Source organism: Dermochelys coriacea, chromosome 18, assembly GCF_009764565.3.
Source record: "Dermochelys coriacea isolate rDerCor1 chromosome 18, rDerCor1.pri.v4, whole genome shotgun sequence".
Lineage (NCBI taxonomy): Eukaryota > Metazoa > Chordata > Testudines > Dermochelyidae > Dermochelys > Dermochelys coriacea.
Window position 1 is genome coordinate 19049942 of NC_050085.1, and position 23393 is coordinate 19073334.

Genomic DNA, 23393 nt, shown 5'->3' on the forward strand with positions numbered 1-23393 from the left:
ACCTCAACAAAAATTGGAAAAATACTGGATTTTAGTTGTAGTTTTTGCTTTTCTCTCCATTTCCTCTGTCCTTTTCCAGTGGCAAAATGGAAAAAAGAAAAAATAGAGGACATGGGGAAAAGGAACAGTGAGAGGAAAAAACCCCAAATTGAAAAATTTGGAGGGTTCCTTTTTTGTTGAAAACTGGAATATATGCACAGAAAATATTTTTTCCCAATTTTCCAACTACAATACTTACCATTTTCCAATCAGCTCTGCCATCTAAGTAACTGCACTGTCTCTCTGTCTCCAGTGCCCTTATCATTGTGGTTTCTGGACACAATGTGACTATTTTGATGTTGACAGATGACGTCACCCCTCTCTTTGGTCTTTTCAGCTAAGATAGAAGACAAACACTAACTAACCTGGAATATGCAAAGGAAGAGGAATAAAACAAACTCTTGGTGCATTTGCTTCCAGTTTTCAGCTGAGCTAAATCAAATTAAAAAGAAATAATCTGGGTCATTCACAAAATCCTAACAAAAATGAAAATACGGCCATAATCATTTTACGACATGCAGTCAGTTCCATGCAGTGTATAATAAAGTCATTCTCTCCACTCACTAAAAGCACTCACCAAAACCCACCTTCATACCACAGCACAGTGCCTTCAATTGTGAGAGAAAAGGATCATTCCTTCCCTTCTCTGTTAAGGCTATTTATCTGTGTAGCCACTTTCCAGAGACCCCCTTTTTAATACCACGGCTGCGTTTGCTGATGTAATGCATTGCAATAATAAACAATCCTTGGCTCGGGGTGCTGCGTATAGCTCAGTCTCATTAAAAATTAATCTGAAGTTTGTCTAGACTCTGGCCACAAGCTCCCAGTAACTTCTTGCACCATAATGACATTACCCCTCTGGCATTTGCATCCTTCTTATAAAGGCAAAGGATAAGTTGCTTGGCTAGGTTTTTTGTCGCAGGCCTTCTCAAGGAATGAAAAAATCTTTCTGGTTCCAGGTGGCCCTGCAGTTAAGAACCAAGCCAAAAATAAATGTTTATAATGCATCAAAAAATAGACCATTATTAGCAATTTTAAAAAAATGTTTGTCCCAAATACACAATTATATTAATTTTTCTTTGGCCAGGCTAGAATTATAAGTGTGAAGTGGGGAAGATTGTTCCTTTCCTTTCTGTATCCTCCCCGTATGTATGCAGTGAGTGACTTTAATTTCAACAGGAGATAAACATCACACTCCTAGCTCCCTTCAGCTGGAGTCCTAGGTCTCAATGGGTTTCAAGGAAAATCAAAAATATGGTGCAGTCAGCGAAAACAATAGTTCTAAGTAACCATCATTTAAAAAAATTGGGTCATATCATCTTCCTTTTTATTATGATAAAAGCAGCAGAAAACTAGATATAATTTTCTCTCTCTGTCTAATCGGCTTTGTAAGGTTGTCCTTCACCCTGGTAGCTGAACACCTTGTGTGAGAAGGAAGCACAAAGCAACTTGCAAGCCCCACTGGGTAGCCTTTGATATCTTGAAAGGTGGTGGGGCTGCCTAATGTGCCCTTGGACTTCAAGGATGAGTGTCAAGGTCATGCCCAGTAAGGCCGAGTTGTAGAAATTCCCAGTAGAAACCGGGATGGTAATAGCCAATAACCCCAAACCCAGTCCAGCTCTGAAAGTTGTGCTGCTGGAAGATAATGAGGGACTCACATTCCCTTTAATTCCTGAGAGTGAACCCATTTTGATCAGTGGAGCACATGAACATTGCACGGAGAGCAATATGGAAGCAATTACTTTAAGAGCCGTGTTTTGGGCAATTCCCAAAGAGACATCAGACCCTATATTTATGAAGCCTATTGCATCGGGCCCTAATGAAGCAATTAAGCGAAGGGTCCTCTGCCTTTGATCTAAATGTGGTAATTTTTACAAAAACATCGCCGAGTGATAGATACCCATAACTCAGAGTCCTTAATTGTACTTAATTTGTTTGGAATACGAATGTGCATTTAATTAAGCCAGGGCTTTGCCCACATGTTTCAAGAAGGGCTGTCAAGGAAAATTAAGACCCAGTTTGCTTTCAAAGTGACTGGTTTTTATCAGGCCAGGACTGCGATCTTCGAACAGAAGGTTACAGATAATTAGACAGAGACCTCAAGCCAAAAAAAAATGTAGAGACACTGTACAGCTGAGAAAGAAAAGGAAAAATATCCTTGGTGAAGAAACATAAGAATTGGCTGCTCACATAGCTAGGTCATGCATGGCTGGGATTTGGTAAATGTAACCTGTTGGTTAACATGTGTTTTGCATTCCTAAATTCTGGGAGTGTGGCTGGAAGCCGGGTGCTGTGTTTAATGGCGTAAGTGATGGAACGCCAGGATCACAATTCATGCTGCGCCAAAGAGCTGCTGAGTGGGCAGAGCAGAGGGACCAGAAAGCCGAGCTAGCGCACTGCATTTTATTTGTGTCTTCAGATTTGTACAAATCCAAAACAACCGGGGGGAGCAAGTAAACAAAAACATTATTCCCTCTCCTCCACACTGTGAATTTCCTGGCTGGAGCTTAGGGCCCAGTGCTACCACCCTTACTGAGCAGCACTTTCCTATGGGGCATCAGGGCACCCTGTCAGTTCTGGTGGGACTAGTCACCCAGGGCAGTAACTGTCCAACCTGCCTGTGGGGTGGCTTGGAGCTGCATTGCCCCAGGAGCAGCCTGGAGAACAAACTGTGACTCAAAACCATAATTCCTCCCCTTCTCGTTCTTGTTGGGGAATGAGTTACTTCAGCCCTTTTTGTGGAGCAGCAACTCTGCACCCAGCCAGCTATTCCCAGATAGCAGGTTCAGGGCCAAAAGCTGGGCAAGCAAGGTCTCATTCCACTTCCTACCCACTTGCTCCCAGGGCGGGTGAGTGGCTTGGCTCCTGAGTTGTCTCGTATGACACTCGTGCATTTGGCAGCTCTGTCCCTCCTGGTGCATTCCCATGTGAAACCTCACACAGGAGAGAGAGAGGAAGGGAAAGAGAGTGAGAGAGCCTTTGACCCTTTGGCCTAAGGGAGGTGCACTGGGGTGTGAATCAGGAGACCCTGCCTTCCTGTCCCACCTCTTCTACTGAGTACTAACATTGTTATGCATTTCACACCTTTCACTATGTGCCCAGGCCTGTTCAGGACTCAATCAGCATTTGAGGGAAGCTGTGCTGTCTGGTTGAGGGCAGCAAGGAGTTGTGAGGCTGGAGAGCCCTGCCTTCTGTTTTCAGCTCTGTCTCTGGCTCACCATATAACCTTGTACAGGCCACTGAATTTCTCTGCATTTCAGCTTCCCTATATGTAAACTGGGGATGAGAATGCTTCCCCCCTTTCTTAAATTGCTCTGTGATCTTTAAGTGTAAGGCCCTTCATATAAGTGAAAGGGTTAATATTAATTATTCTTATTACCATAGTTGGCACATGTCACCAAAGGTCTTGTTGACCTCAGTAACATTGCAGGGATAGCCAAAAGTATAACTGGGTTCAGAAAAGAATTAGGTAAATTCACGGAGGAGAGGTCCATCAATAGCTATTAACCAAGATGGTCAAGGATGCAACCCCATGCTTGGGGTGACCCTAAACTTCTGAATGTCACAAGCCAGGAGAGAAAAACAGGGGTGGATACCTCCAAAATTGTCCAGTTCTGTACACTGTCCCTGAAGCTGTGGTATTGGCCACTATTGGAGACAGGATACTGGGCTAGATCAATCCTTGGTCTGACCCAGTCTGGCCGTTCTTAGGAGTGTATCTTCACATGCACAGTCTGTTCATCATCAGATCTTTAGTTCGTGCTGCTGTCTCTCTCCACCAAACTGCAGCAAGGTGGGAAGATTATCAGTGTAGGGGGGAAGCCAAGCCTGTTTACATATAACTTTTTGATTCACCACCTGTGCCCCTCTGCAGAGCAAAACTTCCTGTTTCCACTTGGCAGATTCTTTCATTACAAGTGGAATTTTGGAGAACCCCCCCCCCATCATGAAAATGCTGATGCAGTTGTGTATTTAGATCCTCTTCCCCTTTCTTCCTCTCCTACCTGGAGGAAAAATGAACTGCAGGGGCCTTGTATGCCCGGTCTCAAAGAAAATATATTTTAATAATGAATATCTTGATGAGGACAACACAGGTAAAGACAGTTTTTGACTGAAAAATTATCTTTTCAGTGCAATGAAAATGTCAGGATCCGATACTGTATCTTCCAGGTTTTGTGATTCTTGCAAGAATGAAATTTGTTACCAACCATTTATACAGACAGCTTCGTTGTAGGCCTCTCAGAGCTATTATAAATATCATGGTAACTCTGTTGTGATTGAGGCCCCATTGTGCTCGACACTGCGAACAGATATTACGAGACAATCTCTGCCCTGAGGATTCTGAATAGACAACAGGGCAGCCAAAGGAAGAATTATGATCCCCATTTTACAGATGAGTAATTGAGGCATAGAGAGATTAAATGGTTGATCAGAGGTCACAAGGGAATCCCTAACAGAGCAAGGAACTGACCCAGGTTTTTTGATTCCCAGTCATAACAGCAGCATTTTTTACACCCTTCATGGATCAAACAGAGCTTCTCACTAGGACGAACTGAAGATGCATGAAGCTGTGAGATGATACCTGACCTCCCCTTCTTGGGTGGCTCAACAGAAACGTTGGCACAATACCCAGAACTGCATCAGACCTAATTTGGTATAAAATTAGCTGACTTAATAGAAATATCATAAAGGAAAATAAATCGTAAGGTATAAATGTTCCCTTGGCTAGATTGCTGCCTACCCAGCTAGGATTTATGACCTGCTGTCACGAGAATGTTAGAAGGAACATGTAGTGCAGGTGTGCCCTGCCATGGGACCTTTAGTCTCTCTGTGTGAAGGGCATCTGAGTTGGTTGGCCCCCATGAAATAATATTCTGGAGGGGAGGGAATGAGGTGAGAGAGCAAGGGTGTAATAAGTTGCTAAAGGTGAGCAACAACAAAGACAGGGAGACTCCAACTTGACTGGAATGCACGATGTCACCCCTTCAAACATTTACAAAGCCACGCCGAGGATTTTTATGTATCTGCTAAGCACATTGAATTGGTTTCCCAACACAGCCCCAGAATACAATTCTTTTCATGGCAAATGAGTATGTCAGCTGTTTCACCCTCTTACCAGTGTTTAAAATTTTTACAGCAATAACACAGAATTTGAAAGGACATGAGAGGTGGATTTACGGGTCTCCTGGGAAATCAATTGTTTCCTGTTTCAACAGCTTCTTCATCATAACTTGCTTTCTCAGCCATGGAGTGATGTTCTATTAATCTCGGTGTGCAGAGATTACAGTTAAAAGCAGAGCTGAGTTGAACCTCAATTTATGAAATAACCTCCTCTGCCTCTTGAATAGGTCCATAGTGTGGTGTTTTGGATTGAGATCTACTGATCAAGTACAGGACTATGTTCCTATCAAGCTTGTGAATAATGCCCATAAAAGAACCTTTCATGAGCAATTCAGTTTGTGCCCACCCATTTGAAATCTCTCTGTCTATCATAACTCTCAGCTGCTCTATCACCTTGGTATCGAAGCAACAAAGCAACCCTTTGTGTTTAAGTTTTGACCTATTGTTTGCAGCAATATTTACCTATAAACACTTCTTACAGCATAGGGAATAACATCCTGGAGCTGGGTATCATTAAGGGAAGGGGGAATGGGTTTGGGGAAAAAACTGCTCCTTTTCCTCCACCAGGAATGTTTGCCTTTTTCTGGACCCAAAAGCAAAGAGATATTTAAGATTCTTTAATGTTCAAATACATATTTTCCATTTCCAGGTTTTGACAGTGAAGGATGCAGTCCATAGATTAGATATAGTAGAAAGTGTAATGTGGTATATTGGCCTTTTAAGACTGGATGGGGTCCAGAAGACCCTGTTCCAGGAACACTGGAATAAACAGAGGCCCTGGAAATAGCACTGTAGCAGGAATTAGGAAGAGAGGAAGCAGTCCCAAGGAATTAGGAAAATCCAGGATACTGGCCCTTTAAGGGCCCATGACTAGGACCCCTGTAGTTGTCAGGTGGGGCAGGGCTTCCTTCTCTCCCAACCACTCGGGGAAGCTCTCCAAAGGAGGGCGGTATATACGCTGCCTTCTCCCTCAGAACAGGGAGCATGCTGACAGGGAGGAGGAAGCCAGAGCCGGGAGGCTGAGATCTGGCTAGGAAGCCCAGAATCGGTGGCTCCATGAAGAAAAACAGACAGAAGGGCCAGATATCTCATGACAGAGCCTGTCTTGTCAACACAAGACGTTCCACAAAACTTCACATGCTTATCCAAACCGCACCCAATCGCTGAGCCTTAGGAAGTTTGTCTTTCACATTTAAATAGTTAATGCTGGCTGATTTTGTTTTACATGCTGCCTGGCCCGTGGCTGCTCAGACCGAGGTACCATAACAGCCCACTTGTCTGGCTTAATGGCCAATAGTTCATGGTAATTTTGGTTGAAATCACTTAGCTGTATTTTTCCTTCCTCAGAGAACTAGCAAGTTGTGAAGATGTAGCTTCTAATCGGTGCTGACAGGTCAGACAGTTCATCTTTGACTCTACTTGAAAGGTACAGCTCTCTGAGACAGGCAGAAGCTCATTTTGTCTCCTTATTGTGGGCTCTTCAGTTTCCAGTCCATTAAAACTGACATATCCAATACATAGCCTGTCTGTCACTGCTGTCCTTAGAGTGGAGCATCTTCCTTCCTGCTGTACTCATGCCATGTCTTCACCCGGGCTCCATTGGCATATTTCAAAAGTCCTCAGCACACACGGGCCCTGGGCCATCTCCCACTGAAGCCATGGAGTGCCTTTCCATTGGGAACTGGAACAGAGTCCAAGAGCCCACCCTCTCCAGCATTCACAATGGTTTGTGGTCCACGGGAGAAACCAATCAAGCCCTTTCCAGGGGGAAATATCTATGTTTAAAACAAATCTGCTGCATGCGTGTTTCCGAGTCGGTTAAAAAAGGTGGATGGGGAACCTCATTGGATTGTGATGTAATAATAACAAACAATCCTGGCCTCTCCTATAGAGCTTCTCATCCATAGCCCTCAAGACACTTGATAAAGGAGGTCAATAACCTTATCCCCATTTTACAGATGAGGAAACACGTCCCTCATCTTGGAAAATAAACATCCTAACAGACAACATTGTTATGACTCCACCTGGCCAGAAAGAGGGAGGGAAAAAAGACATGGTCGTCATGGCTGGTCACAGATATTGCTCTTTTCATCTAAGCATCTCGAGCACTTCCTGTACGTCAATCAATCAAGCCTCACACCCGGCCAGGTAAGAGGTGTTATTATCCCTACTCTTCAGGTGGGGAGATGACAAAGGGGGCCAAATCCAGATGTAACATGTTTGAAGTCAATGGGACTATGTGCAGATGAACTATTGTGAGTATAAGCAACAGCTTCTGTCCTTAAGTGGTTTGCCCAAGATCACTCAGCAAGTCAGTAGCAGAACAGGGAACGGAACCCAGGGAAGCAGAGTCCAAGCACATTGCTCTCATCACTGAACAGCACTAACTAAAATAATATATCTATTTCACAGCTAGAATTTGAGCAAAGATTGAACCTTGTCAGTCTTTTTATTGATCTGTCTTCTTCTTCTGTGCCTCGGCCAAGAACTGTAACATCCTTTCCTCCCCCTGCCAGCTTTTCAAAGAAGAAAGGAAAGAAGTGAGAGGGAAAATAGAGTGTAAACAAAGTCCTTGGTGACCCTTCTGCCTTTTCCCAAATACAGTACTTACAGTACCTAACCCTAGAATCTAAACTGCAGAACAAAGTCAAACTGTTGTGTGACTCCTAGCATAATATTTATATATATTTTTAAAAGTGTTTGCCCATGGTAATATCATATTGGAATGAGCTTCCTTTTTTCTAGCCCCATAATCCTCTGGTTATTTCTATTATGTCAATTTTAATATACTTTATTACAATTTTGTGTCTGATATTCCAATAATTATCTTCCTAGGATTAATCCCTATCCCACAGCAGTACCATTAGGAACGCTACATGGGAGTCTTAAAATAGTTATTATTTATAGCATGCACTCTTTTCAAGTCAGAGAAATCATTATTTATAATTCACTGATTGGAGAAACCGGGGCAGTGATTTCCAAAGTATAGTACATTACTCTGCTATGGTTTTGTCTGACAGACCCGCACTAATTACTCTGTGTGGTTTTGATGTATAGCCAAGAGCGGGTTGTAGAAAAATGTGTATCACTAAAGCTTGGGTCCCCAAAGCCACAAGTAAAACAAACAGTAAGAGATCCTTATCAGAGTCAGACCCTTACTAGCTGTGTACAAAAAATTCCCTTAAAAAAAAAATCCAGCCAGTACTTCTGTTTGTACTTGGAAACACTCAAGTTCATGTAGTTAGTGCATACGGTGCATGCATTCCAAATCTGCCTTTTCTCTCTTCCTAGAAAGAGTAAATCCAATGCGACCATCCAGGTTGCTGCTTTTACTTGTGGCAACAAAGCTAGTTAGGACACCTGGGTTCTGTTTCCGCCTCTGCCAGTGACTCATTGTGTGACCTTGGGCAAGCGTTAACCTCCCTATGCTTCAGTTTACTCCTTTGTAAAATAGGTGTGACAATAACAGTTACCAGTCAGGATATTGGGTAATGTTGGTATAGCAAATTGTGAGTCGCAGCTAAAAGGTGCTATGGAAGAGCAATTTATTTTTATTCTGATTCACTCCAGATCTTTGCAGAACTTCTCTGAATTTGTGAAGGAATAAACTGAAGAGTTAAGATGCAGGGATAGATTTAAAGTCAGAAGTCAGTGTTACAGATGCAAAGATTATCATTATGTCTATGGCCCAATCCAGCCAAGCATTTAAGTTTGTGCTTAACTTTCAGCACGAGTAGTCCTATTCATTTCCATTGGGACTACCCATATGCATCAATGCTTTGCTGAGCCGGGGGCCTATATCAGCACCGATAAAAGAGAAGGGAAGCATGTGAGTGTGTATTTATGATCCCAACAAGAGCATCAGCACAACAAGAATATAATAAATAAATCACACAAAAGGGTGGAAAATTCATCCAAGATCCAAATCAATAAACATAACAGGAGAGAAACGACAAGCTGTGCATTTCCACACAGGCTGAGCTTTTGTGGGATGGATAGATGCTGCCGAGCATGACCTAATGCCGGGGGGAAAAAACAACCACAGACCTCAGCATCTAAACAGTATGAATATTGAACCAGAGGTCCTTGAGTAATTGTCCTTTCTTCACTCTGGGGGTGAAAAGGGTACATTAGACATTCGCTATCAGCAAATGGCACCTGACATCTCTTTAAGTGAAAGTCAGTTTGGAATTTTTTTTAATGGCCAAGCATAAATCTTTTAAATTATAAATCAATAAATAGTTAATTCAATAATAGAAATCTTTTAAATATTTAATGAGTCATATGCAGAATGGCTCTATAACTGGATGTTGATGGAACTGTGTCAAAGGAATTTGAATCAAACTTTTCCGAACTCTCTGTATTAAAATAGTTATTGATTCAAATTTAAAGTACTAGGAGTGTAGTAAAAATGGGATGGCAGCTGGGGTATGTGTAGCCTACATTTTCTCATCTGAATCTCAGTAAAAATACTGAATTCCTGGGTGTTTTCAGGTTTTATGACCATTGCTACAAAGAAAATTACAGAGCATCTATATCGAGTTGAGATTTTTTTTCCGTGTGTGTATATTAATTGAAACTCTCCTTTTAATGATGTCTCACTTTCTGAATCAAAGTAACAGCAATTCTGCATCATATAAAAGAAGAACTCTTTGGACTAAATTCAGTTTACTAAATTCAGCCCTGCTGCCTGTATACAAATCTCCCACTGACGTCACCAACATTTTTAATGTGTACCAGCATTTTAAAGTTAAAGCCAATGTCCAGTTATGCCAGGGCTGACTTTGGTTCTTTATCTGAGATAAAAAAGCCTCTCTGTCTAGGTGGGTAGGTACACTGTTTTCATTATTGTTAAATGAGCATTACAGAATCATTATAAAGCTACACTGATATCATTACTTACCCTGAGCCAGAGGTCCCTAACACATCTAGTTCACTAACGTATTTTGCAAAAAGAAAAGGAGTATTGTGGCACCTTAGAGACTAACAAATTTATTTGAGCATAAGCTTTCGTGAGCTACAGCTCACTGCATCGGAAGCTTATACCGTATTTTGGTGGCCTGTCTGGCATATTCAGATTCAAACAGTTTCTAGCCCTCATAGTTGTTGTTGTCCAAACATGACCTGAATGTAACCATTACAGTGTGGTATCTTCCGATCAGCTACCTCAATGATAGCTCTGAGATGTGTGAACTCCCTCACTCTCTCTTAGCCTCAACTGTGTGTTGATTCTGGAGACTACTGATGTCCTATTTTAATGCTGAACATTTTTCATATAGGATGGAGAATGAGGCCGGAGGGGCACCCATAGGGGGAACTGAGAGTTGCTGCAGTGGAGGAAATATCGAAGAAGAGATGTAAAGGCAGGGAAGGGGCACAGAAAAGATGGTGGAGAAAGAAATGAAGTCCAGAGCAGCAACAACACTGGTGCTAAGGCTGAGTGGTTTTCCCACTGAGCAATGCTGAATCTTAACTATAATGGGGATAATGAAAAGTTTAGTCACTGTCTATAGGCCAGTCTAGATGTGTTCTAACTCCTGATTTTGACATATGGGACTCCCATTGTCGACTGAGGGAAGCATGGTGTCCTAAATGTATGCCTTGGCCCAGGGTCCACAATCAGAAAGGGAACTCGGCCTCTCACAACTTGAGTTTGACACTCCTACACTAAACACTTGTCCTCTGGACGTCTTCCTGGGAAAGCTTGTGGCTTTGGCAGGAGGCAGCAGGGGACGGACTAGGGGAATCCAAAGTCTTCTCCATTCGTTATTCCTTTTCCCTTCTTAAAATTTGGGTCAATCAGCTGGGAGAATAGGGTAAGTAGAGTCGATAGAAGGCACCCAGACGGATCTCCTGCCCTTTCTCTTTCCAATATGGAGTTGTTCCCCAGAAAAACAGTCTGAGTTAAGTCACATTTGAAGCGAAACCCAGACCACTTAAAGAGAAATAGGGGCCATTTCAAAGCATTCCTTCATCCCAGAGAATTCACTGTAACCAAGGTTCTCTTACTCCCCTTCCCTCACTGTGCCCTCCACTTTCTAATCTAATAATTATAGCTCATGTTCATCTTTCAAGTACTTAGCAATTTGTAATTCATTACTGCCAGAATATCAGCGTTAACCCAATTTTACAGAAGGGGAAACTGAGGCACCGGATGGTGACTAGACTTGCCCAAGGGAAGTTGGGGCCAGAATTGGGATTACATAAATAGAATACATAAATTCCTGTCTCCCTGTCCTTTGCTCAGGCCATGAGACCAGTGCTTCTCTCTCTCCCCGATACGCTTTGCAATCACAACAGTTTGTGGATCTTGTCCAATTTATGCACCAAACTGGACATGACGCAATACTTCCCCTGGTGGGCTGGCTGCCCCAATGTTCCCATCAGCCACCTCGAGAGATGGTCCCACCCCTTAGCTCTTATGCCAATAACCCAGAACCCACCTGCCACTTGAATTGCCAAGGATGCTAGGTTTTATGTGCATCTTGCATGTAAGGAGTATGTCCATATTCTTTGCTTGTGCAATAAATGAAATAGCAGTGTTTGCTATGTGTGTGTGCAGCACCTAGCACAGTGAGGCCCCAATCCAGAAATGTTAGAAACACTGAGCAAATTGTGGTGAACCGGCATTGTGAAAAGTGGTTTGTTTCTAAGACGCTAGCCAAACTAAAAGATGTCCTTTGAAAAAGGCAGCAATGGAGTCCTCATTATTGTCCATCTGAAATAACAATAACTAATTCCAAAGTGCTTTAGAAACATTAATTTTGTTAAGCTTCTGACACCCCTGGGAAGTAGCAGAAGGTTACTGCACCCATTTTAAAGATGGGTAAAGGTAGTTGTCTCCTGAAAAGGGCATAGCATAAGTCTAAGGAATTCATTTCACTCTCTTACAACTGTAGTTAATACCAACCAAAATGGTTCATTACCTGAAGTGGGACCTATTGTTTGCTTCATAAGTGAAAATATAATCAGTTCTAGCTGGCTCGATATTTCTAAGGGATCAGAGTTTTGTTAATATTCCACACACCTCTCCTTTCCCTGTGTGCGTATCTGGAGGAGCTGTCTGCATATCCCTGTTTTTTCCCCAGGATGACAGCTATTGTAACAATGACAGTAGATTAATATCTCTTTAATCAGCCAAAATGAACATGACACACAAGGGTGACAGTTCAATTTTCTGGTAACAGATTGTGGCTATCAAAGCCCTCCCGTTCCAGCTGATTTTTATTCCTGGCAGAGATAATATGGCTTTGGGAGGACCCCAGCTCCCCGTCAACTCGTCAGATGCCCATTAAATAAATCTCGTAACACATAGGCGTTACTCACACGCCTGTCAGGACTCTGGCTGGGGAATTAAATGAGCTCCGACACACGGAATGTAGCGAGACTGTCACTTGGCAGGGTGAAGCTGTAGAACATATTTCAGAATATACAGTTATGTGGCTCCCACTCCCTCTTTCTTGTTTGTTTGTTTGTTGGCTTCTCAGGGCTGAAATGTGGATCAGGCACTGAGTCTGTCTCCTGGGCAGACATAAAAAGAAAATGTGTAGGGAGCAAAAGGTGAATGGGGGGAAGTAGTGTTTTAGGTGGAAGTGATACAGTAAATGCTAGCCACAGAATTAGCTATGCTTAGAGTTTGTTTGCAGGTGGGATTTCAGAAGTATCTTGTTTCTGAATCTGAAGTTTAATCTGCAGGATCTAATTCCAATCTTTGTTGTTGTTTTTTTTGTGTGGCATTTCTCAAATGAGGCAGCTCCAGATACTGCACAAAGGCATGGCAAGTCCTCCCAAGGAGTAGCTCTGCCTTTTATTGTAGCAGGTCCTGACCCCCAAACTCATTCAGCTTTCATTCTTTGTTGCTGAGACTTGTAATACAAAACTAGGCTTCACTTTATGTCACCTCCAAGAAAATGAAAAAAAAAAAGGTTGGAATTTGTCAGTCTAAATTTCTGTGAATACAATATTGGCACTTGCAACCAACCACCTAGAACTCCAGCAGCTGATAAGTAACTCCTGCACTTGGGAAAGGAGATAACAATTGGCATTCTAGGGTATAATTTTGGCATTGTTTTCTAAATGCATCTTCACTGACTATGGTTCCAATCCTGGAGCCCTTAATATTACCCATACGAATCAGGGCCGGCTCTAGGTTTTTCTCTGCCCCAAGCTCAGGTGGGGCTGGGGCTCACAGGAGAGGCTGGAAGCGGAGGGAGTGATGTCACCTTCTCCCAGCACCTGCAGGGGCTTTCCCCGCTGCCCTGCCCAGCAGCGCAGAGAAGCCCCAATATAAGGGTGGCACAAGGCAGCGCAGCCCCTGCTCCGTGGCAGGACTCGCCCTCTCCTCCCCAGGTAGTGGGTGGGCCCTGGCAGCTCAGCATCCCAGGGCTGGGGCTTCCCCTTTCCACTGCGGCCAGGGGCGCAGCGCCCTCCCCCCGTCTAAGTGGCGCAGCTCTAAGAGCGCAACTGCCCCAAAAGAAAAAGGTGGTTGGAATGCCGCCCCTGGAAATGTGCCACCCCAAGCACGTGCTTGCTTTGCTGGTGCCTACAGCTGGTCCTGAAATGAATACAGGCTACATAATTGAGACTTTAACAGAGCATAGGATTTGTCATCTGGCTGTGTGAAATTCAGTTGTTTCTTTTCATAGGGATTCACACAAACCATCTTTCTGCTTGTCCTTCAAACTAAACCAACAAAAAAGTGAAATGTGTTTGAAACTGCTTAGTTTTGCCTGGTTTCCATTCCCACCCAAAAATATAAATCACTTTTACAAACCTGGCCCACATATTCGGTGTGTATCAAGACCTGATAACAGACAAATTTAATCTATTAATTTAGTTTTGGTTTCCTTACAAAACTTTTTTCACAATTCCTTGCTGTTCGTCTGGCAGCAGACATGAAATGTTTATTTTAAAAGATACAATGCAAGTATTTTGAATAAAAATGTTTCCAAGAGAAAATTAACAATAAATTACCCAAATAGGGATATTAAAACATATCCATAGGATTGTAATTATGAAGTCAAATACATCCAAAGGAGCATTCTGTCATTCCCCGTTCTTGTTACAATCTCTGTCTTTACAAATGGGTTCATATTTATGTTATTTTCTCTTCGTTCTTATTACAGCTTTTTTTTTCCAAAAGAATAAGTCATCAAGGTTTTAAATGACTAATAAATTCTCTAAATTACAGTCAAAGGATGCATTACTTTATTTTTCCCCTCCATATTCTGTATCTTAATTGCTTAGCTATTTCCTATCCTCCTCTCTTTAAAGACTCATTAGCCTAAAGGGGAAAAGAATAGAATTGAGTCCACCTAGAATATTGCATTGAGTTCTGGAGACCCCACTACCTGAAAGAGGGTGATAAATTGGAGGGACAAACTGTCATCACTTATGTGCCTTCTGAAAAATAGCACATAAAAATTTAACTATCAAATATTTGTAAAACAAAAGAAAAAAGGAAAAACACTTACGAGTGAGCTGCAGACTAGGAATTTATTTGCATAAATTATTTGGGTAATCATTTCAAATAATAAATTCAAGATGCACACGGTCAGTTTAGAGGCTATTCAAAAAGGCCCTGTTCAGCAAAATATTTAACCATCTGCATAACTTGGAGCAAATGAATAGTTGCACCAGGTTCACTGGGAATAATCGCATGCTTGCATATCTTGACAAATCAGGGCCAAATAGAAAAAGAGGTGACATTATTGGCTATAGATGATTTGCTGAGCTCTACTTATTGCCATCTGGTCATTGTATGACAGTCTATGTGAAACTAGTTGGCGGTCTCGGTCATCTTGCTAGTAGACAGATCTCCATATCTCCATTGCTGGACATTCTGGTTTGCAATGTCAACATAATAGTGAGGACTCTATGGCTCGTGGGTGCTGAGCTCTGCCCCTTGTGCTTAAATGCCAATCTTAACCTCCAAATGTGGGATTTTGTCCATACTAAGGTGCTCGTCTTTGCAAGTTAGGCCAAGAAAAATGTGCCGTTCCAATGAGACTACATGGAAACCCCCTTCAATTTAAAAAAGCTATGGCACCTCTTCCATCCATACTGTGGGTACATGCATGTCAGGAATGGCCCAAATTTGGTGGGGTGTTTTCCAATTCAGGGAGGTGAGCAGTTCCAATAGCAGTAGCCTCTTATTCATACTGTGCAATGTTTTTTTCTTCTAGATCATTTTGAGTTCTGTATGCCGACATATATCACTACTTCTGTAGGGCTCTCTCTCTCTCTCTCTCTCTCTCTCTCTCCATGAAATAAAGACTTTTAAGAGTTTCAGCTAATATTTTGGCAGGCTGTTGACCTCACTCAATTTTTTTTTTCTGTACCTTGACAGAGCTGTTAAATTGGTCACAGATTTTATGGGCCATCACCAGCATAGGACTTTTTTTTAAAGCATTTTGGTTTTGACGCTTAAAGTCATTAACAAGCTGGTTTGAGACAGAGTGTAAACTTTGGTCTGTGCAGTTAGCTACCCTCTTTTTCGTGCTTACTGAGTTGGCACTATTGGAACTCTAGAAGTGAGAAAGGGGCTTAGGGAATTGAGGCAAGCCTCATTCCAAATTGCCTCACCATCTCCCTCCAAATGTTTATTGCGAGGTCTTTTCGAAGCCTTAGCGCAGCATGCTGAATGTTTCCTGTTATTGTTTGTCTTGGATGTGTCGGGGAGGACACAGCTGAGTTCAGATTTTCCCAGTGTAGTTGCTGCCCTGGGATCTGTTGTTTCACAGCTTTTTTGGTATTACAGGAGGGGCTTTGAATGAACCTGATGCTACTGCACTGTTCAGGTCTAGGACTTTGGCCCACTCGTATACAAGTAAAAGAACAGCTTTGAAGGCATATCGCACTGAGTGTCTGTTCATGGCACATGATACTAAGATACACCAAGGTTACAGGTATTTTAGATAAACCTCAGACAGATGCACAGAGAGTTAAGGAAGTTTATCACTGTAGCTTTATTTCTCCTGAAAACTTTATGATTCTCTGCTTTCAGCAGTTGGGGTATGGTCCTGATTTCTGTATATGCTGGCACCAGAAAGAGTGGCAGAGAATGTAAAACAGCCTTGAAATCAACAAGCAAGCACTCAGTATAATGCACTATTTACCACCTGAATAGCTAATAACCTGGCAGTGATGATGCACAGTCAGTGTAATGCTAACTAGAACTGGGCCAAAGCCACAAAAACAGGTACCCAAACATTCGTTCACATTTTTAAAGATCTTCCCTTTGTGTTCACAATAATTTTTTTTGTTCTCTCCTCATGAATTATTGTGTGAATTAGATTTACTAGCATGAATGGTGATGAAAAGCCAAAAGTTTAAACTTGCACATTCATACAACTTTCAGACAGCAAACTTCAAAATTCACTCTTGACAAGTATTCACAACTAATATCTAATTACAAGAGTTTTGTTCATCCAACCAGAGAACTAAAAGAGTGTTGAATGGTTGATGGGACCAATTGCAATAAATCAACAGGGCTCCAATAGCAAGCCAATGAGTAAACAAAATAGATGAAAAATGTCATGGAATTATCCCAAACATTTTCTTGAAATTCAAGTAAATAGCAAATCAGATGAAGGGACAGAATTCTTCACATAAATTATATTTTATTATTTGTATTGCAGTAGCATCTAGAGCAGTGGTTCTCAACTGTGGTGCACAGCTTGTTCAGGGAAAGCTGTTGGCGGGCTGGGCCGGTTTGTTTACCTGCTGCATCTGCAGCTTTGGCTGATCACGGCTCCCACTGGCCATGGTTCGCAGCTCCAGGCCAATGGGGGCTGTGGGAAGCGGTGTGGGATGTGGGAATGGCTGGCCGCCCTTCCTGCAGCCCCCATTGGCCTGGAACGGCGAACCGTGGCCAGTGGGAGCCGTGATCAGCCTAACCTGTGGATGCGGCAGGTAAACAAACTGGCCTGGCCCACCGGGGGCTTTCCCTGAACAAGCGGTGGACCACAGTTGAGAACCACTGATCTAGAGTCTCTGACCAACATTGGGGCCCCATTGTGCTAGGCGCTGTACACACACATAGCCACCCCTGCCCTGAAGAACTTGCAATCTAAATAGATAAGACAGACAAAGGGTTGGTGAAGAAACAGAAGTGAAGTGACTTGCCCGAGGTCAAACAAGAAGTCAGCAGCAGAGCCAGGATTCGAACACAGGGTTCCAGAGGCCTTGCTGCAGGATACTAGCTGCTGGACAACGTTGCCCCTCTAGCAGAGTTCCCTGGAGGCTGAGCCCTTGCTGGGATGCAGCATACTCTTTTGCATTTTCTTAGTAGTTTAAAGGGAGACTTGGAAGATATTGGGCTAATGAGTACCGAACCAACCTGAACCTTTGCCTGAAATGTGAACAGAATTTGTAAAAGTTTAGATAACTTATATTGTTTCTATGTAGCTTTCATTTCTTTGCATCTCTGGGATTCTAGGTAGATTAGTAAATGTCTTTGTAGGGCTGTAATTGCGAAGTATAATGTTATTCTTGATTCCAAACAGACCACATGTTAGGAGAGGCTGATCATGTGGTATGTACAACCTTAATGGAAGCAAAAGTTAGTGGAAATATCATCAAAGAGCCCATTCAATAGATTACTAGCCCAGCTGTGCAATTTCAAATGATTCAGATAATTCTAGAATGCATTAAAGAGCCAACACATCAAAAACCAAGTCAGCAGCCCATTGACTGTATACACAAATGGGGAGCAACATCTAGATTCCTGCATTTGTGAAGATCATACAAATCTCTCTAGAGGGAGTCAGAGAGCTATTTCTACAGAAAGATGTGATAGTTTATAAATGCAGCATAATAAGGGACAAAATAACCCAACCAAATAACTCATCAAAAAAAACCTTGTGAAGTGTGTTTGCGGAGGGGGGTGGGGGTTAGGCTAGTGGTAAAGCGCCTACAAGTCGTTCCAGACCCCCTCTATTCACCCCCTCCTTATCCCCCATCACTGGCTCAGCCAGATTTTGCCTGTACTAAAATTGTGGGCACTTTCCCTGAAATTCAGTTATGCATGTAAGATTATAGATTTCTTATCTTCTTTCTCTTACTGGAGGTTGGTTTTGCTTGAATCAGGTTCCATGTAATTAAGATAAGTCATACCTGAGGGCTTCCTGATTATTTTCTCAAATGCCTTTATTCAAATCCAACTGCCCCACCCCCAAACATTTTGAGTTCATGCACTGACCATCAGAAGTTTGCTGTGAGTATTCGGTAGTACGCATTCAACAATGTCAAGTGTGTTTCTTAGTTGTGCTTCGTCACTTTAAACACACAGGGCCAAATTTCCAAGACTGCTCAGCATGCCCCATTGCAGTCAATGGTAAAACTCCCATTACGGCCAGGATTTCATCCCAGATTTGCTGAAGAGCTCATCTCTCTACAGCACCTAAACAAGTGGCCAGATTTTCAAGAACACAATAAACTCTCTTGACAATCCAGCCATGAGTGTCACAGTGGGACTACTAGAAGCTGAACACTTTTGAATAGCGAGGCACCCAAAGAAATGGCCAATGGGGAGCTGAGCTCTTCTGCAGCCTGACTGTGGGTGCTGAGCCCTTGAAAATCTGGGCCTGAGTTCTCTGGCAAGTCTAGCTCCTGATGCTGTTTCCCTGAGCTGACTGGAATAGTGTGAATTGTTGCACATGCACAATTTCCAACACTACTCAGACATGCAACTTTGAAATTTGCTAACCATGAAAATGTGCGCCAATCACATAAACATTTGCAGAAAGGCAGGCACAAAGAGGGGGTGAATGCAAGCAGAGCTAAATGAGTGAAAAATCAGAGCATATATTTCCAGAACAGTTTTTCCTGGATTCACCCCTCTCTCCAAATCATAGAAAATTTTACCTGTTTAAAACCACATTCAGCATTGTTAAAATTAAATATAACCATTGCCGTACAATAGGGCCATTTCATTTTACCAATTAACATTTAAAGATGTTTTACAATTCAAATGAGCCATGCAAATAAAGGCAGCATTGCCAATTCTGGACAGATTAAAATGAGACAGTCCTGCTGTGTGCTAGAGCTTGGCCCACGTTGTTATCATGCTGTCTTTGGGATGTACCTGTCTGCTCCAATCTTCTGAGTCAATAGGAGACTGAAATGTTCCAGAATATCTTATTCTTTGTGTTTCCCTGCTCTCTCTGTCTGCCAGCATCTCCCTTGGGCCTTTCCTTCCACTAGGTAATCTGGTAAATTTATACATACATATACGTGTGTGTGTGTGTGTGTGTGTGTGTGTACTTTGCAGTTTTTTAGTGACATTCCTCTGAGAGTTGGAAAGCACTTCATCATTAATTATTATCATTATTTATTATTTGTATTCAGTAGTGCCTAGAGGTTTCATTGTTTGAGGCTCTGTATAAACACATCGTAAGAGTGTCCCTGCCCCAAAGAGCTTGCATTCTAATCAGACAAGACAAATGGTGGGAGAACTGAGGCACAAGGAAATGATAGGCCTGATTCTGCTCCCACTGAAATTGTTGGCAACATTCCTATTGACTTCAGTGGTGCCCGCACAAGGCCATAGTGACTTGTTCAAGGTTCCACAGGGAGTCCGTGGCAAAACCAGGAATGGTACCTAGTCCAGTGCCATAACCACAAGCCCAACTTCAAATATTAACCAGGTAAGTTACCCCTCGCCCCATCATTATCCCATTTCTCATGTGGGGAAACTGAAACTCAGATGGATTGACTGGCCCCAGGGCACACAGGGGGATGTTGACAGCAGTGGTAAGAATATCCAAAGCTTCTGACTCCCCATCCTGTGCTCTAAGCACTTAGCGCCATTAACTACTTCCCTGTATATCACTTGCCACATATTTTTAACACTGTAAAGTGTTTTGGAATACAGATTCATGTATAGCAGGAAAGGAAGGGAGTATCTGGGCCAAGACACCAGAGCAAACTCCAACCCTTGGGAAGGAGTCTTTAATCTTTCCACAGAGCCAAGGCTTTGCTCTTTAGTTCTTATCTGAAAGTCCCTTGCACAGTAAACTACATGATACTCACAGGGAACGATACAAGGTGAAACAGCTGGCATTGGAACTCCCCATCTCCTGTAATTTTGTAGTTCTTAGGGCTGAGCAAACAGCTCATGTGTAACTCCAAGTTTGCGCAAACCAGCCATGTGCAAGCCTGACAAAGGCCAGCATTTGGAGGATTGTGCTGCTGGGAAAGAGAAGTATCATCTGGTTTCATATTTAAAAAAATGTATAATTTAGATAATTGCATGATTGTGTGATGGGGGGTCTACCAAGTTCTGCCTAGCCAATCACATGCAAATTACTGAGATAAAGGGCCCAATCATGGAAAGGCCTGTGAACTTTCTGGAACATGTTCAGTGTCCTCATTCACCAGATTAGGGCCCAGGAAAGTTTCCCCTGATTCTGAATTCACTTATGCTGGTTTTAAATTGGTGTAACTCCACTGAAGTCTATGGAGTGACTCTTGATTTACCTTCTATGAGATCAGACCCTACATGTCCTGAGAGCTTAGTTCTCTTTTCACACTGGTTGCAACTTAATTGACTGATTTACACTGGTGAAAGTGAGAGCCGAATGAGACCCTTGATGGTGGTTTTTAATGGTTGTAATCGCAAGTAGGGATGTTTCATAAAAGTTAGAAAAGGACATTGAGAGTCCAAGGTTATGGGTGCAGTGTACAAGCCTAAATAAAATAGCAAAAAATAAAAGACATTTTAATTCACCCAGTACAAGATTTCTGTCTCCAACATATAATAACGTAATATTTGTGTGGCACCAACAATATACTAGATGCTTTACAAAGTGCTGTATGTTATGACATAGTGTATAAATACATACAAATCAAGTAATCTCACCTATCTTTTCTGAAATATTTTTTCACAATATGTCACTAGTGTCAGAGTCTAGCAAATGGAATATGTTCTTGCCAACCGGCTATTAGGACAGCTGAGCATTTTAATGGCAGTACAGGATATAGGATCCAGATCTTTTTGTGCTAGGTCAATCATTTGAATCCAGACCACGTAGGCTGTGAACAGAGTTGTTGGTCTCAATCCATTTCCTAGTGGAAAGATGCCCAGCTTGCAAAAACTATCATGCCATCTGGCACCTTTGTTAGCAGTGTCAGCGAAAGGCCAAATTCTGAGTGGCTCAGGAAGACTGAGCTCTCCTGCCATCCGGAGGGGTGATGCCTCTAGGTTAGCACTGAAATATCTTGGTGAGGATGGTGTAGGGAAGTTTAATGTTGCCTACGCATGTTGTATGCTCTAGATAGCGAGATGGCTCCACTCTCCAGGACTATTAGTGACTTGATTGTTTGACTTGTTTGTGACTTGATTGATTGACTATTAGTGACTTCAGACTTGATTCAGAATATATTTTTAAATTGCTATACAAAGTGGACACCTAAAAGAATTAGGACCAGCAAATTATTTAGGGCCAAATTCAGATACCCTAACTCTCACTGAACAGAGCCTTACTCTACAAGTAATCTCTGAAGTGAACGGGACTACCTGTGATCTAAAGTACAATTCAACCAGAGCAAGGGTAACAGAATACAGAAATAAAGAGCACATTTTACCAGTGAAGGAAATTAACCATTAGAACAACTTACCTAGGGATGTGGCAACTTCTCCATCACTTACAGTCTTTCAGTCTAGGCTGGATGTCTGTCTAAAAGAAACGCTCTAGCCCAGGCAGCAGTGCTGGGCTTGATGCTGAAATTATTGGGTGACCATCTTTGGCTTCTGTTGTGCAGGAGATCAGGCTAGATAATCATAAAATGGCCCCTTCTGGTTTAAGATCTGTGAGTTCAGTCTTTCGTGACTGCTTATTGTTGAGTGAGTGACATGTGGCAGATATTTCCTAGGGAATAATGTGCCCTCCCGCGTACCCCTTTAATAGCTGCAGGCTTCATGTCTGAACGCCAGCCTCTTTCAAAGATCAGGGTTAGTTTGTGTTGGAAAGCAGGCCAGGGGCACGTGTGAATCTTGATGCTCTAAGCCCCTCTGGCAGCCAAGTTGGCATAATTTAAGATTTCTAGATAGCCATTGGAGCCCTGTATGACAAGCCAACAGTTCCCTCTGTTTCCCCCCCGCCCTCACCATCATCTCACCAAGTACAACTATTTCCCTTGACAGGCAGACATATAAATCTTAACCATTGACAAACAAAGCCGTTTTTAAACTTTAACGAGCAGACTAATGGAAATAAAATGCAGCGAAAATGCAAAAAAGAAAAGTTTTTTATTTTGGTCTCCTAGTGGGGGTGGCAGGAGAGGAGTGCGCACAGTAAATAATAAATAAACCAGGCAATGTTTTTACAGCCTCTTATCATATGCGTGAATATTTAAAACATTCAAAAATGTGGAATAGGCATTTGCTCGGGACAAAGGAAAAAATTTCTTTTATGTAAGGATGGAAAAGGTGTATTGAGAGCGAGATGGGGAAACCAGAGAGCTGCATGTTTAATGGATTGGTGGCTCACGTAGGGAGAGATTTCCAAGTGTGAACATATTTGTAGACAAACTGATCTGACAAGTCAGCTTGGTAAGGTGCATTTACAGTATGGCTGGCTTGGGAAACAGGATTTTGTTTTCAGGGCATTAGGTCAACATGAGCGATGCCTGTTGTTTGCTGGTAGCCCAACTGCAAAGTCATCCAGTCACTTCAGAGTTTGTCAGACCTGCGCTTTGGTACCTGAAGGGCCATAGTACAGGCAATCAGGAAAAGGAGACTCAGCAGCTGTCCATACCTTCATAGTGTTTAAGACCAGAAGGGACGGTTGTGATCATCTGACCTGAGTTCCTGCATCACACAGATCATAGATTTAGAGATCTGGGTTCAGCCACAAACTGTGTGTATCCTTGGGAAGCCACTTGCTCTGCTTACTGAGTCTCAGTTCTCCATCTGTAACCCTTCCTTTGTCTGTCTTGTCTATTCAGACCATAAGCCCTCACTGAGAGGACCTGTTGCTTCCTATCTGTATGTATAGCATAAAGGGGTTCTGAAATGATGACAGAGAAACTTTTAATTAAAAAAGGGGAACGTGGAGTGCAGAAGCCTTGGGCTGACAGTTTAGCAAAGGAAAGCGATTAGATACAATAATACACAAAGTGTGAAAGCCTAGAAAGACGCGCCAGCCAGGTTTTCATAACCCTGCTGTGGTGTCTGAGATATCAGAACTTCCCCATGGCTAATCTTTGCGCTCGGGTCACACCTTGCTCCC